Below are 15,576 nucleotides of genomic sequence, written 5' to 3'. Positions count from 1 at the left end.
GGGTTGTGTGATGGACTGGGCTTCGTTCACAACCCTTTGTAGCTTCTTTATTTCGTTCCTGACGACTGGGGATGGCACAGTGACACAGTGGTTAGCACTGCTGCTTCACAGCGCCAGGGACCCGGGTTCAATTCTGGCTTCAGGTCACTGTGTAGAGTTTGCATGTTCTCCCCGTGTCTGCATGGGTTTCCTCCGGGTGTTCCAGTTTCCTCCCACAGTCCGAAAGATGTGCGGTTTAGGTTGTTTGGCCGTGCTAAATTGACCCTCATGTCAGGGGATTAATGGCGTAAATATGTGGGGTTATGGTCTGGGTGGGATTGTGGTCGGTGCAGACTCGATGGGCCGAATGGCCTCCTTCTGCACTGTAGGGATTTTATGGACATTGAGAAAAATGAGAGTGCACTCACTGCGTGAAAGTTGCCAACTTCTTGGAAGACATTTCCCCGTCCAGCAGTTCATCGATCTTCAATTGCATTTACCTGCTGCCAGCCTTGACCATGGTCTCAGGGAAGCCTCTGCGGATCTACCTACCCTCTTGCTGAGAGTCAAGGGCAGAAGCCATGTCACCATCAGGAGCACCGCCAGCAGCTGCAGTACCAGCTGCCTTCTCCACAGCCAGATGCCCCTCCGCAGGACACAGATTGAAGGAGATGAGACCCACCACACTGTTCTCTTAACAGCACCAGTGTCTCAGGAGGCTCAGACTATCACGGCAGGTCACTGCTGATGTCTGCAACCTCCTGGAATAAAAAATCCTCTTTCCCAGTGGGGTTGGAGGGCAGGCATGGTCAGTGCCCAACAAGATGCCCATCACTGGAGGGCCACCTGTCCTTCCCTCCCCCCCCCTCCCCCCCTCCCCCCCCCCCCCCCCCCCCCCCCCCCCCGCGCCCCCACAGTCCCTGCCTTTCCCCAAAGTTGTGGAGATCTCTTCTCCTACAAGGATAGAAAGCTGAGAAGCATAAGTGTCCATAGTGTCTTGAGTGTGGAGGAGAGAAGGGCACCATCTGAAGAGGCACGGGAGCAGGAGGGCAACAGGCTGAGGCGGAGGGTGAGTGTTGGCTCTTTGGTTGGTGATGTGAGCTGCTTGGGGAGAGAGGATTGAGTGACGTTGCAAGTTGTGCTGTCCTGAGGAGTGCCGTGCCCATCTGCCCTGTGTTCGGGGCATCCGGCTGAGGGGGAGTCAGAACGTGGGCCTTGGTATCTGAAATTGTTATGCCACTCACCTTTCCTGTTCCTCGGAGGTCTTGTATCCACCGTCTCAAAATATTTCCCTGTCCTGTCTACATCCTCCTCAATTGCCGTTGTGTTCTTGCCTTGCTTTCATTGGAGCGTTGTCCAGGAAACCCTGGAAATCCGTGAACCCACAATTAATGTGAGAAAACTGCTGCAATTGAGCAACTAACATATTGACATTGACAACCCACCTCTCCTGAGGGGGTTGCTCGCACACAAGCTAATGCGCTGGAGTCAAATGTGTAAGTTGGCAAATTGGAGCCACTTTTCTCTCACGCTCTCAATTACTCTGCTTTTGCCAAAGCTCCTGCGCTTTAAAACTCAGCCCACAGTATCTGAATGCGTCCTTCTCACAATGCTTCACATTGAACAATTCATTGTGAAATACCATGCCTTCTGTTAAACTGTGGGGACGTTGCAGCCATTTAGCAGACAGCAAGGCCCCACAAAGGTTAATACAAAGAAAGACCAGTATCTTGCATCAGTCTTCACTATAGAGGACAAATGTAACATCCTAGAAGCAGCTATAAATCAGGAAATGGATCAGAAAGAGGAACTCAGGAAAGTGATAGTCACCAGGGAAGTGGTAGAGAGTAAATTGTTGGAACTAAGCGCTGACAAGAACCCCTGTCCTGATGGACTTCATCCTAAGGTCTTAAAACAATTGCCTAGTGAGACAGTTGATGCATTGGTTGTAATTTTCCAGAATTTCCTAAGTTTGGTGAAGGTCCAGTTAGTTTGGAAGATAGCAAATGTAATTCATTATTCAAAAAGGGAGGGAGACAGAAAGCGGGACATTCCAGATCAGTTAGCTTAACATCTGTCATAGGGAAAATCTTACAAGCCATTCTTAAAAAAGTTATAGCAAGGGACGTGGATAAGTTCAAGATGATCAGACAAAGTCAACATGATTTTGTGAAAAGGAAATCACGTTTAGCCAACTTATTGGAGCTTAGATTCATAGAATCACTACAGTGCAGAAGGAGGCCACTTGGCCCATCGAGCCTGCACCGATAACAATCCCACCCTCTCCCTGTAGCCCCACAAATTTACCCTGCTGATCCCCCTAATACTAAGGGGCAATTTAGCATGGTCAATCCGCCTAACCTGCACATCTTTGGACTGTGGGAGGAAACGGGAGCACCCCACGGAAGAAACCCATGCGGACACGGGGAGAAGATGCAAACTCCACACAGTCACTCGATGCCGGAAATAAACCCGGGTCCCTGGCCCTGTGAAGCAACAGTGCTAACCACTATGCCACCATGCCATTCTTTGAGGAAGTAACATGTGCTGCGGATAAAGAGGAACCAGCAGATGTACTATACTTAGATTTCAGAAAGCATTTGATAAAGTGCCACATCAAAGGTTATTGTAGAAAATAAAAGTTCATGGTACAGGGAGTAACATAGAGTCATAGAGTCATAGAGGTTTACAGCATGGAAACAGGCCCTTCGGCCCAACTTGTCCATACCGCCATACATATTGGCATGGATCAAAATTTGGCTGGCTAACAGAACACATAAAGTTGGCCTAAATGGCTCTTTTTCGGGTTGGCAAGATGTACTGAATGGTGCGCTACAGAGACCAGTGCAGGGAACTGTTTATGTTTTAAATGACTTGGATGAAGGGATTGTTACTAAATTGCTGAAGGCACAAAGATAGATAGGAAAGTAAATGGTGAAGTGGACTTGAGGTGGTTACAAAGGGACATAGATAGGTTAAGTGTGTGGGCAAAGATCTGGCAAATGGAGCATAATGTGGACAATGTCCCAGGAATGAATAAAAAAGAACGTAGAACTTCATATTTTTCAGAAGGGATGGGGCATGTTTTACACATACACGTTTTACAGAGACAGCTGACCTTTTAACTCATCAGCTACCTCCACTCTGGTTTGATCACTGAGGCTGTGGTGAACCATCGTTGGTTCCCACCAGGTAGTGCTGAGCCAGGGTCTGGCCAGTACTATGAGTCTGTATATATGTTACTGTTGGGGTTAGGGTTGGGCTGTTCTACCTGTAATATAGTTCTTATGGTACATCCCAGTCGGGCTCCGCCTCCTGGGAGAGGTATAAAGGTCACTGCTCTGTCTGGGACCCCTCAGTCTGGGATCGTGTATTATATATGGTAGCTCTATTGTAGTAGTCAATAAAAGCCTTTATTTCCTCGAGCATCTCTAGCCTCGTGAGTTATATCGCACATCAATTTTATTAACTACTAATTGAACTCTCGTCGTTGGAAAAAAAAAGGAAACGACACAGAGAGCATGGAGCAAATGCTTAAACCCGAACGGCTTACGCTGGACCCACGTGGGGCGGGCGCCTTGAACACCTTCGACCACTGGTTGAAATGTTTTCAGGATTACCTCGAAGCCTCCGCAGCGGTCACCACCGACGCCGACAGACTCCAGGTCCTCCACGCGAGGGTAAGCGATGCTGTATATTTAGCGATCCGTGGGGCCACTGACTACAAAGGGGCCCTCGAGCTTCTTAAGAAGCACTACATTAAACCGCCAAACGAGATGCATGCTCGATATCTCTTAGCCACTCAACGACGGCAGCCCGGCGAAACGACGGAACAGTACGCGTGCGAGCTCCTACAGCTAGCCAGGGGCTGTAACTGCAAAGCAGTGTCGGCAGACCAGAACATGAACGACCTCGCTCGAGATGCGTTTGTGGCGGGAATTGGCTCGTCTTATATCCGCCTTCGGCTGTTGGAGCAAGGTAGTCTCGATCTCACTAAGTCTATAGAGCTAGCGGATGCGCTAGAAACGGCCTCCAAAAGTCTGGCGATGTATCCTGATGACCACGTGGAGACAGCGTGGCAGGGGCAGTCACAGACCCCACTTCATCCAGTGGGACCGAAAAGCTGCGTGATTGCGTTCCCACCCTCGGGCCTGACGACGGCAGCAGCTCCAGGCGGCCCGCGGTGTTACTTCTGTGGGGGAGTGAAACACCCTCGGCAGCGATGTTCCGCTAAAGCAGTGTTGTGCTCCGCCTGCGGCAAGAAGGGGCATTATTCGAAGGTATGTCGATCCAAACTTCCATCCAGGAACAGCAGTGCGGCGTGCGACTCCCCAGAGCCGGTTTCCTCGTCGTCGGCATCGTCAAGGGCTTCTTCCACGTGCGAGGCCAGGACATTGCCATTCCAGACGACGGAGTCGCAAGAGATGCGCGACCACCAGGGGCCGCTGATTTTGGCGCCATCGCCCACGTGCGACCTATGGGAGCAGCCATTTTGGTCAGCACCTACCGCGAATGACCAGCAGGGGTCATCATCATCCATCTCAGCTGCCTGCAGTGGCACCCACGAACCAACGGTGGCGCGATCATCCTGGACCAGGCAAAGCCTCACAGACTCGACAAGTCCATGATGGACATACAGGTAAACAAACGCACGATTTATTGTCTGTTTGACAGCGGGAGCACGGAGAGCTTTATTCACCCAGACGCCGTGAAGCGGTGTGGCCTCCAGATCCAGCCTGTCAGGCAGACAATTTCGATGGCGTCAAGGTCCCGGTCTGTCACCGTGCTAGGGAGTTGCGTGGTAAATCTAACGGTGCAGGGCACGGTTTACGAGAGCTTCAAGCTCCTGGTGTTACCGCACCTTTGCGCGCCAATACTCCTCAGACTAAATTTCATGGTCCACTTGAAGAGTGTAACCCTACAGTAGGGTGGGCCACTCCCTCCGCTTTCAGTGGGAGACTCGCAGCCTCTAAATTGCCCAACGCGCTCCACCTGTAGCCTCTCGACGCTTAAGATTACCACACCCTCCTTATTCCAGAATCTCGTGCCAGGCTGCAAGCCCATCACGACTAAGAGTAGGCGTTACAGCGCTGAGGATCGGATCTTCATTCGATCTGAGGTTCAGCGGCTCCTCAAGGAAGGGATCATACAACCTAGCGCTAGTCCTTGGAGAGCGCAGGTCGTGGTGGTCAAGAGTGGGAACAAACCCCGGATGGTCATAGACTATAGTCAGACCATTAACAGATACACGCAGCTGGATGCGTATCCCCTCCCGCGCATATCTGATATGGTCAACCAGATTGCGCAGTACCGGGTGTTCTCCACCATCGACCTAAAGTCTGCCTACCACCAGCTCCCCATTCGCCCAGAGGACCGACAATACACGGCTTTTGAGGCGGATGGTCGCTTGTACCATTTTCTAAGGGTTCCTTTTGGTGTCACGAATGGGGTCTCGGTCTTCCAGCGTGCTATGGACCGAATGGTGGACCATAACGGACTGCGGGCTACCTTCCTGTACCTGGATAACGTCACCATCTGCGGCCATGACCAGCAGGACCACGATACCAACCTTCTTAGATTCCTACGCACTGCATCTCGCCTGAATCTGACCTACAACAGGGAGAAGTGTGTATTTCGCACGCGCCGCCTAGCTATCCTCGGATATGTGGTGGAAAACAGGGTCATTGGCTCTGATCCAGACCGTATGCATCCCCTCCTCGAACTTCCCCTGCCCACTAGCGTAAAAGCACTGAGAAGATGCTTAGGCTTCTTCTCTTACTACGCACAGTGGGTTCCCAATTACGCGGACAAAGCCCGTCCACTCATCAAGTCTACCTCTTTTCCCCTAGCACCAGAGGCTCGTTTGGCCTTTGAAAAACTAAAAGCCGACATCGCGAAAGCCACGATGCATGCTATCGATGAGTCCATCCCCTTTCAGGTGGAGAGTGATGCATCGGATTTCGCCCTGGCCGCCACACTTAACCAGGCGGGCAGGCCCGTCGCCTTTTTCTCTCGCACCCTCCAAGGCCCCGGAATTCGACATTCGGCGGTGGAAAAGGAGGCCCAGGCCATTGTGGAGGCCGTCCGGCATTGGTGCCATTACTTGGCGGGAAAACGGTTCTCCCTGCTCATGGACCAGCGGTCCGTGGCGTTCATGTTCAATAACACGTTACGGGGCAAGATCAAGAACGATAAGATCTTGAGGTGGAGAATCGAACTCTCCACCTATAAATTATGACATCATGTATCGTCCAGGGAAACTCAACGAGCCCTCGGATGCCCTGTCGCGTGGAACATGCGCCAGTATGCAGGAGAATCGATTGCAGGCTCTCCACAATGACCTCTGCCATCCAGGGGTCACTCGGCTCTACCACTTCATAAAAGCCCGGAACCTACCCTACTCGGTGGAGGATGTCAGGTCCATAACCAGAAGCTGCCGGGTATGCGCGGAATGCAAACCGCACTTTTACCGACCTGACAGGGCACAACTCGTTAAGGCCACTCGTCCCTTCGAAAGACTGAGTGTGGATTTTAAGGGCCCCCTTCCCTCGACAGATCGGAATGTGTACTTCCTCAATGTGGTTGATGAGTACTCACGATTCCCTTTTGTCATTCCCTGTTCTGATATGACCGCTGCCACGGTTATCAAGACATTTCGTGATCTTTTCATCCTGTTCGGTTACCCCTGTTACATCCACAGCGATAGGGGCTCGTCGTTCATGAGCGATGACTTGAGGCAATACCTGCTCTCATACGGGATTGCCTCTAGTAGAACTACGAGCTACAACCCTAGGGGTAACGGACAGGTTGAACGTGAGAATGCTACAGTCTGGAAAGCTGTCTTACTGGCATTGAAGTCTAAAGGCCTTCCAGTCTCCCGTTGGCAAGAGGTGCTCCCTGATGCGCTCCACTCCATACGCTCACTCCTGTGTACGGCAACCAACGCTACTCCCCATGAGAGACTGTTTTCATTCCCTCGGATGTCTTCCTCTGGAACCTCATTACTGTCTTGGTTGACGTACTCAGGACCTGTCCTCCTGCGGCGACATGTTAGGACCCGCAAGTCCGACCCTTTGGTTGAACAGGTCCATCTCCTCCACGCCAACCCTCAGTATGCCTATGTGGCATACCCTGACGGGCGAGAGGACACGGTCTCGATTCCAGACCTGGCGCCAGCAGGGGGCTTGGAAACCCCTGTTGCTCCCATACCTCCTGTTAGAGACCCCCCAACTATTGTTTCCCCTCCTGACACGGCGCGGGCAGCATCGGGACCATCACTTAACCCTTTTACTCCCGTGTACAGCTTGCCTGAGTCCAGGAGATGGTCGCCACTTCAAGGCGTGCCCGAGTTCAGCGGATTGTCACTACCTCGGGGTCTACCGGCCCGTGAGACATTGGAGGAGCTGTTGGACACCGCCTTGGGGAGAACGCCACCACGAGTGCCTACACCGGTGTCATCGCCGATGTTGAGGAGGTCACAACGACGGTGCGGTCCCCCAGACCGTCTGAACTTATAGACTGATGAACAATTGTTCTGTGTTTTTGTACCCCGCCGGCCTTTGTTTTCAAAGGAGGGGTGAATGTGGTGAACCATCGTTGGTTCCCACCAGGTAGTGCTGAGCCAGGGTCTGGCCAGTACTATGAGTCTGTATATATGTTACTGTTGGGGTTAGGGTTGGACTGTTCTACATGTTACTGTTGGGGTTGGGGTTGGGCTGTTCTACCTGTAATATAGTTATTATGGTACATCCCAGTCGGGCTCCGCCTCCTGGGAGAGGTATAAAGGTCACTGCTCTGTCTGGGACCCTTTAGTCTGGGATCGTGTATCATATATGGTAGCTCTATTGTAGTAGTCAATAAAAGCCTTTATTTCCTCGAGCATCTCTAGCCTCGTGAATTATATCGCGCATCAGAGGCACGTGCAAAGTAGACCAGATAAGAGCAGGTTTGATCTTGGCATACTCGGTGGAGCCCTTGATTCCCTTCACCTGTAACTATCTATCTAACCTATTTCTGAACGTTGATTTAAAGATGAATTTTCTTTCTTCTCTCTCACATTTACTGACATCGAATTCTGACTGCCAGTTTTTTTTTTAGCCTCTTCCTCTAACTTACCAAGCTCCCCTGCAGCTTCCTCATCCACCCAGATTTTCACTCCTGGGCCTCATGTTGCCCAGCTCAAGGGTTTGGCCTCACTACGTCCCCCACTTCCCATCCCGAATTAAGATCCATCTTTGTAGGTTCTCCCTCATTTTCTTATCCCTTTTTAATCTCGGCAGGGTGGCTCATTGTTTAGCACTGCTGCCTCACAGCGCCAGGGACCCGGGTCCCATTCCCGGCTTGGGTCACTGTCTGTGTGGAGTTTGCACGTTCTCCCCATGTCTGCGTGGGTTTCCTCCGGGTGGTCTGGTTTCCTCCCACAGTCTGAATGACGTGCATTGACCCAAACAGGTGCCAGAGTGTGGCGACTAGGGGAATTTCACAGTAACTTCATTGCAGTGTTAATGTAAGCTTTACTTGTGACAAATAAATAAACTTTACTGTACTCCTTCCTTATTTTGTTTTCTTGTGTTCTCTTAATCCACCTGCTGCCCCTGACATTTTGTCAATCATGCCTTTCCTTAAGCACAAAATTCTGACATTTCTAAAGCATTCGCCTCTTTCTATTCAAATCAATTCATCCTTGCCATCTCCTTTCCAAAATTCCCATTCCTCGTCAGAAAACAAGTAAGATAAAAATACAGTGAAAAATAAATCTTAAAACAAACATTTGCTTTATTTTGCACCCGCCCCACAATAAAAAGTTAGACTGCTTCTGCTGACCTCTCCACACTTGAAACTTTTGGCAGAACATTGCTAACACAAAGATATATTTTCCTGAATATCATACAATTTTCTTGGAACATTTATTGGCTTAGCTTGAGCTCTTGGCTTGGCAAGCCCCATCATGTTAGACCTTTGGCTCAGATGAAGCATAGAACAGTCTGGGAGACCCTCCTTTGTTAATTCTCTGAGAACCGTGGATTGTGTTACAAGATGATGCATTTTTGATCCTTTTGCCAGTCTGAAATGGGGTTGGCTTCCTTATTTGGACTCAAGGTGGGTACAAGGGAGGCTGGCGTGCGCGTCTGCGCCAATCTGATACTTCACCTTGCGTGCAGCACTGGGATAAGTGAGTCCGTGAGTTGCTGCGAAATGAGGGCGCCACCTACTAGGAATGAGTTCTGGATCGTGTTCCAGACCTGAAGTCATCCAAAAGCAGTCACTTCAAATCTTTGAAAGGACTCAAAATCTGGCCAACTGTGGTTCACTTGGGTTCAGGTGGAATACACATGCCCAGAGGATTCAAATGCGCCTCAAAATGTGCACAGGAATTTTGTGTTTTGCAGCATGGTTTCCTGTTTCAAAGCAGATGGTGAGCTTGTGACCATTGTTATGCTGTAGTCTTGCATTTTTTTTAGTGTTTATCCCTACAGTCAGTTTTCGGGCAGCAGAACTTGCATTCATTTTATGGGGGAATTTGGAACTGAAATTGCAAATTTCTGAATACGATTGACAAGCTGATAGTAGCAGACAAGGACGGCACGGTGGCACAGTGGTTAGCACTGCTGCCTCACAGCGCCAGGGACTCGGGTTCGATTCCCGGCTTGGGTCACTGTCTGTGTGGAGTCTGCACATTCTCCCCGTGTCTGTGTGGGTTTCCTCCGGGTGCTCTGATTTCCTCCCATAGTCTGAAAGACGTGCTAGTTAGGTGCATTGGCCATGCTAAATTCGCCCTCAGTGTACCTGAACAGGCGACTCGACAATTGTCACAGTAACTTCATTGCAGTGTTCATGTAAGCCTACCTGTGACACTAATAAATAAACTTTTACTTTAAAATACCGAATCCAGCCATGAATCATAGAATCCTTACAGTGCCATTTGGCCCATCGAGTCTGCACCAACTCTCCAGCAGAGGATTTTCATCGTAACTTCATTGCAATGTTAATGTAAGCCTACTTGTGACACTAATAAATAAACTAAAAAAAGTAAGGGCATTCAAACACCACCTTGTTTTAGATGTAATCATGTCAATATTCTAAGCCAGAAGTTGAAAACACATGTAAGTTAATATCAAAACTAGTTTTAAAACTTGCATTTATATAGCACTTTTCGCAACCACTGGGCATACCTAATACTTTACAGTCAATGTGATAACTTCTGATGTGTTGTCACTGTTGGATGCAAAACGCAATCAGAGTCACAGAAACCCTACAGTGCAGAAACAGGCCATTCGGCCCATCGAGTCTGCACCGACCACAATCCCACCCAGGCTCTACTCCCATATCCCTACACATTTACCCGCTAATCTCTCTAACCTACACATCTCAGGAGACTAAGGGGCAATTTTAGCATGGCCAATCAACCTAACCCGCACATCTTTGGACTGTGGGAGGAAACCGGAGCACCCGGAGAAAACCCACAGAGACACGAGGAGAATGTGCAAACTCCACACAGACAGTGACCCAAGCCGGGAATCGAACCCAGGTCCCTGGAGCTGTGAAGCAGCAGTGCTAACCACTGTGCTACCGTGCCGCCCATGTTATGATTGCTGCTACCTAGGGGATCCTTTACTCTGAAGTTATTAATTATTCATCTGTCATTGAACATCACCAAGTCTATAATAACACGCTCTCTGATTGGCTGAATATGCCGCTCCAACAAACTGTCCTGAAAACACTCTCTGAACCCCACTTTCAGGCTACCTTTGCTAATTTGCTTCATCCCATTCCACCTGAAGATTAAAATCACCCACGATTATCACTGTACTTTTCTCACAGCATACACCATCCGACAGGGTAATTACTGTTAGGGGTCCTCTAAACTACTCCCACAAGTGACTTCTTAACTTTGTTATATCTTATCTCTGCCCAAACTGATTCTACATCTTGATATTTAGAACTGTCATCTTTCGCTATTGTATTAATGTCATTTTTAATTAAACGAGCGACACCAGCACCTTTTCCTTCTGAAATATCACGTGTCCTTGAATATTCAGGTCCCCGCCTTTGATATCCTGCAGTTGAACCCAGGTTCCTGGTGCTGTGAGGCAACAGTGTTGTCCACTGTGCCGCCCTGATGTGCTGCAAACATGCTGAACAAAATAATTGGTAAGCCTACAAAACAATAAAAGAGCAAACACATGTTTGGCTGAGATTGTGAAACAAATAAAAATGAAGGTTCCATTTGAGAAACGTTAACGCCCAGTAAGACGATGGAAAAAGGAAAGGAATTTCAAGGCCACTCTAGGAGTGAACGGATTACACATTCCCGCCAGAAGGAATAGGATAAACCCACAGTGTCCAAAAAAAGCAGACAAGTTGTTAATAAAGGGAAACACAACTCGAAGGAGTGAAGAAAGTGAATCAAATGGAGACGATCAAGTACCAGAAACACAGAGTAATCCTATCCTTCCTCCAAACGTGACAGGTCACGATGTGGAAGGACTGTCAAGCCTCAAGAGTTTTATAAAGTCTGAGACTTGGGATGGAGGAGAAGGGGTCACAAGTAATGATTGTATGGGGCGGCACGCAGTGGTTAGCACTGCTACCTCACAGCTCCAGGGACCCCAGTTCAATTCCCGGCTTGGGTCACTGTCTGTGCAGAGTCGGCACATTCTCCCCGTGTCTGCGTGGGTTTCCTCCGGGTGCTCCGGTTTCCTCCCACAGTCAAAAAGGCATGCGGGTTAGGTGCATTGGACATGCTAAATTCTCCCTCAGTGCACCCGAACAGGCGCTGGAGTGTGGCGACGAAGGGATTTTCACAGTAACTTCATTGCGGTGTGAATGTAAGCATGCTTGTGGCACTAATAAAAACTTTAAACTAAATAAGGAGGGGTTGGGAAGGGAGACAATATAATCTTCAGTCATGAGGGGAATTGAGAACTCTTTGAAAGTCAAAGTCCTTGGTCTGGGGCTTGCAGTCAACAGTCAGAGAGTAGAGACGTTGCTGGGGCCAAGTGAAAAGAAGTCAGAGAGCAGATGTAACCCTGGGGCTCTGTGGACCTCATAGTCAGAAATAGAGATAGGAGACAGTCAGGGGTGCAGAGGACATGCAGCAGGAGTATTCATTGCAAGTACAGTGTACCTCCAGCTCCAGGGAGGGGCAAGGGTTGTATGCTCAGTAGGAATAATGCACAGCTTGGTTTGCAACGATGTCTCACTGTTGCTGTCCCTGCCGTCTCTGTTCCAGGTGGCAGATGGAAAGGTGATGGTAGCTACAGCCAGCAAAATTCATTTCTGGGATGTGGGAGTCACTGGCTAGACCAGCATTTATTGACCATCCCTAAATTATTAACATAATAAAGGGCTATGTGGAACTCTCGCATGGGTGGGGGTTGGGCAGAGGGAGGTTGCTGGTGGGGGGTTTGATTTGATTTGATTTGATGTATTATTGTCACATGTATTAACATACAGTGAAAAGTATTGTTTCTTGCACACTATACAGACAGAGCATACCATTCAGATCAACTTAATGCAGGATAAGTCCATTCAAAAGTCTGACAGCAGCAGGGAAGAAACTGTTCTTGAGTCGGTTCGTACATGACCTCAGGCTTTTATATCTTTTTCCCAATGGACGAAGGTGGAAGAGAGAATGTCCGGGGTGCGTGGGGTCCTAAATTATGCTGGCTGTTTTGCCGAGGCAGCAGGAAGTGTAGACAGAGTCAATGGATGGGAGGCTGGTTTGCATGTTGGATTAGGTTATATTCACGACCTTTTGCAGTTTTTTGCGGTCTTGGACAGCGCAGGAGCCATACCAAGCTGTGATACAACCAGAAAGAATGCTATCTATGGTGCATCTGTAAAAGTTGGTGAGAGTCGTAGCTGACATGCCAAATTTCCTTAGTCTTCTGAGAAAGTAGAGGCGCTGGTGGGCTTTCTTAACTATAGTGTCAGCATGGGGGGACCAGGACAGGTTGTTGGTGATTTGGACACCTAAAAACTTGCAATAACGAACTTCAAAAGATTATGTTGGCCTTTGGCACTCTCACCTCTGAGCCTGGGGATTATGGGTTCAAGTCCAGTACTATGGTAAATTTCTTCTGTTATGTTGTTTGATATTTAACCATCCTCTTTAGAGGTACATCTGTATTGAAACCAGTGAAATACAGACCCCTGGTCTTGGCTGCAGATCAGGAACAAGTCCAACTCTCAACACTGGACACTGTTTCATCATTGTCATTAAGAAGGAAAGCTTCATGACAGTCTTGTTACATGTCATGTTCGCTACAAGAATCTCTTTTGCTAATGTGATTTTAGCCAGGCACATTTACTGCTGCATTTACATATCCTCACGTGATCTATATTATTACATTCTGGTGTAATGAGCAGGTCATTTATCTGTTAGATTTTTGTTTGAACTTTCTGACAATTCTTATGCTGATCATGTTAAGGGACATCACCATCTCATAGAATCATTGAATCCCTACAGTGCAGAAGGAGGCAATTTGGCCCATCGAGTCTGCACCAACCACAATCCCACCCAGACCCCATTCCCGTAACCCCAAGCATTTACCCTGCTAATCCCCTTGACACTAGGGTCGTTTTTGCCTGGCTAATCCCCCTAACCTACACATCTTGGGACACCAAGGGACATTTCAGCATGGCCAATCAATCTAACCCGCACATCTTTGGACTGTGGGAGGAAACCGGAGCACCCGGAGGAAACCCATGCAGACACAGGGAGAAAAATGCAAATTCCACTCTGACAGTGACTTGAGGCCAGAATTGAACTCGGGTCCCTGATGCTGTGAGGCAGCTAACCACTGTGCCGCCATGCCACCCCATCAGGAACTAAGTAAAGAAGCTACAAAGGGTTGTGAATGAAGCCCAGTCCATCACACAAACCAGCCTCCCCGCCATTGATGCAATCTAAACTTCCCAGGAATGAAGCAAAGTTTTCTCTCTTTGAGTAAAGAGACCCAGTGACCTCCTTATGCAAGAGTGGTTTCCAGACTGAAAGATGTTATCAATTCCCCCAGCACCAGCCTGGGCAAATCCAGCCATATTAAAATTCATTGCCACAGTCACCTTGTGGCACTTATCCTGATACCAGTTGGGAAAACGTGAGCATAGCCCAATCCATCACGCAAACCAGCCTCCCATCCATTGACTCTGTCTATACTTCCCGCTGCCTCAGAAAAGCAGCCAGCATAATCAAGAACCTCACGCAGCTCGGACATACTCTTTTCCACCTTCTTCCATCAGGAAAAGGATACAAAAGTCTGAGGTCACGTACCAACCAACTCAAGAACAACTTTTTCCCTGCTGCCATCAGACTTTTGAATGGACCTACCTTATATCAAGTTGATCTTTCTCCACTTCTAGCTGTGACTGTAACACTATATTCTGCACCTTCTTCTTTCCTTCTCCCCTATGTACTCTATGAACGCTATGCTTTGTCAGATCAAGTACAGTTTCACCCTAAATGTTAGCCACACTACCAGTTTGGATTATCAATTTCATTTATGTACTCGCTTTATGAAATTTATGAAACTGTTACTTTCTGCCAAAAATGCAACTTTTCCAGCACTTGAGTGACAGGTTTGATGCAGGGGCTTGATAATCCTCTGTGTACTGAAATCAGTGTGCCTTGGGGTATACTGCAAACTAACACTGGAGTTCACTTCATACAAATCAGTTCAGTCTCAGTCTCTTAATCTTAGTATGGGTGTGAAACACTCCTTTCTGAATGCAAGGATTATTTCGTTGGCCAGAGTAAGTAGATGGAGATCGATCTCTTCAGAGGTAGGAGCGCCGCAGGAACAAGAGATTCCATCGTGTTGAGAGACGGGAAATTTACTCCAAAGAAGTCACGAAATTGTAAAGAAATGGCAGAGGAGATATTGTCAACCGGGATTACCTGCTCTGCGACGGCCTCTCAGGCCAGAGTGGTGAGGCTAATATGCTTTCTGGAACCATCTCTGGGATATAGGTTGTTCCTATGCATCTGTCAGCCTCTGAGGAAGGCCTGGATGGAGTGAGGTGCTACCTGCTTCTTTTAGTATGAAGACATCTCTGTGCGTGTCCTGGAGATAGCTGAGCTAGAGAGAGTGAACTGTGTGTGCTCAGGTAGCATTTAAATATGGCACCCAGATCTTTGACCCCACCAGGAACATCAGGGCAGACTCAGAAGCTAACAGCAGTTTGGACCAGTATTCTTACTTCCCTTTTTTCTGTTTTTCCTTCTGGGGGTAAATCAGATCCCAACCTACCAGATGATACAGAGTTGCATAATGAATAATGTTTCAAATGCAGAATCGGATACAATTTCCCACCATTCCAAGCAGCGGGATAACTATCACTGAACCCGCCCACAACCGCACTTCACCTGAGAAAGGAAAGAAATCCACCCGAGATGTTCAGGAAAGTTAGGAAAGAAAGGTGAGGGGGACGGTATTGATGAAGGAGAGCATTGGTGACCTGGAGAGAGAGGATGTCGAAGGGGAGTCAAGGACAGAATTGATTTGGCTGGAGCTAAGGAACATAAAAGGTGCAATCACACTGCACCGTGTAGTCTATGGGCCACCAACAGGTGGCGAAGATGTGGAAGAGCAA

Source organism: Mustelus asterias, chromosome 2 (genome assembly GCF_964213995.1).
Source record: "Mustelus asterias chromosome 2, sMusAst1.hap1.1, whole genome shotgun sequence".
Classification (NCBI taxonomy): domain Eukaryota; kingdom Metazoa; phylum Chordata; class Chondrichthyes; order Carcharhiniformes; family Triakidae; genus Mustelus; species Mustelus asterias.
The sequence above is the reverse complement of the archived record's forward strand: the minus strand, read 5'-3'. Positions refer to the sequence as shown.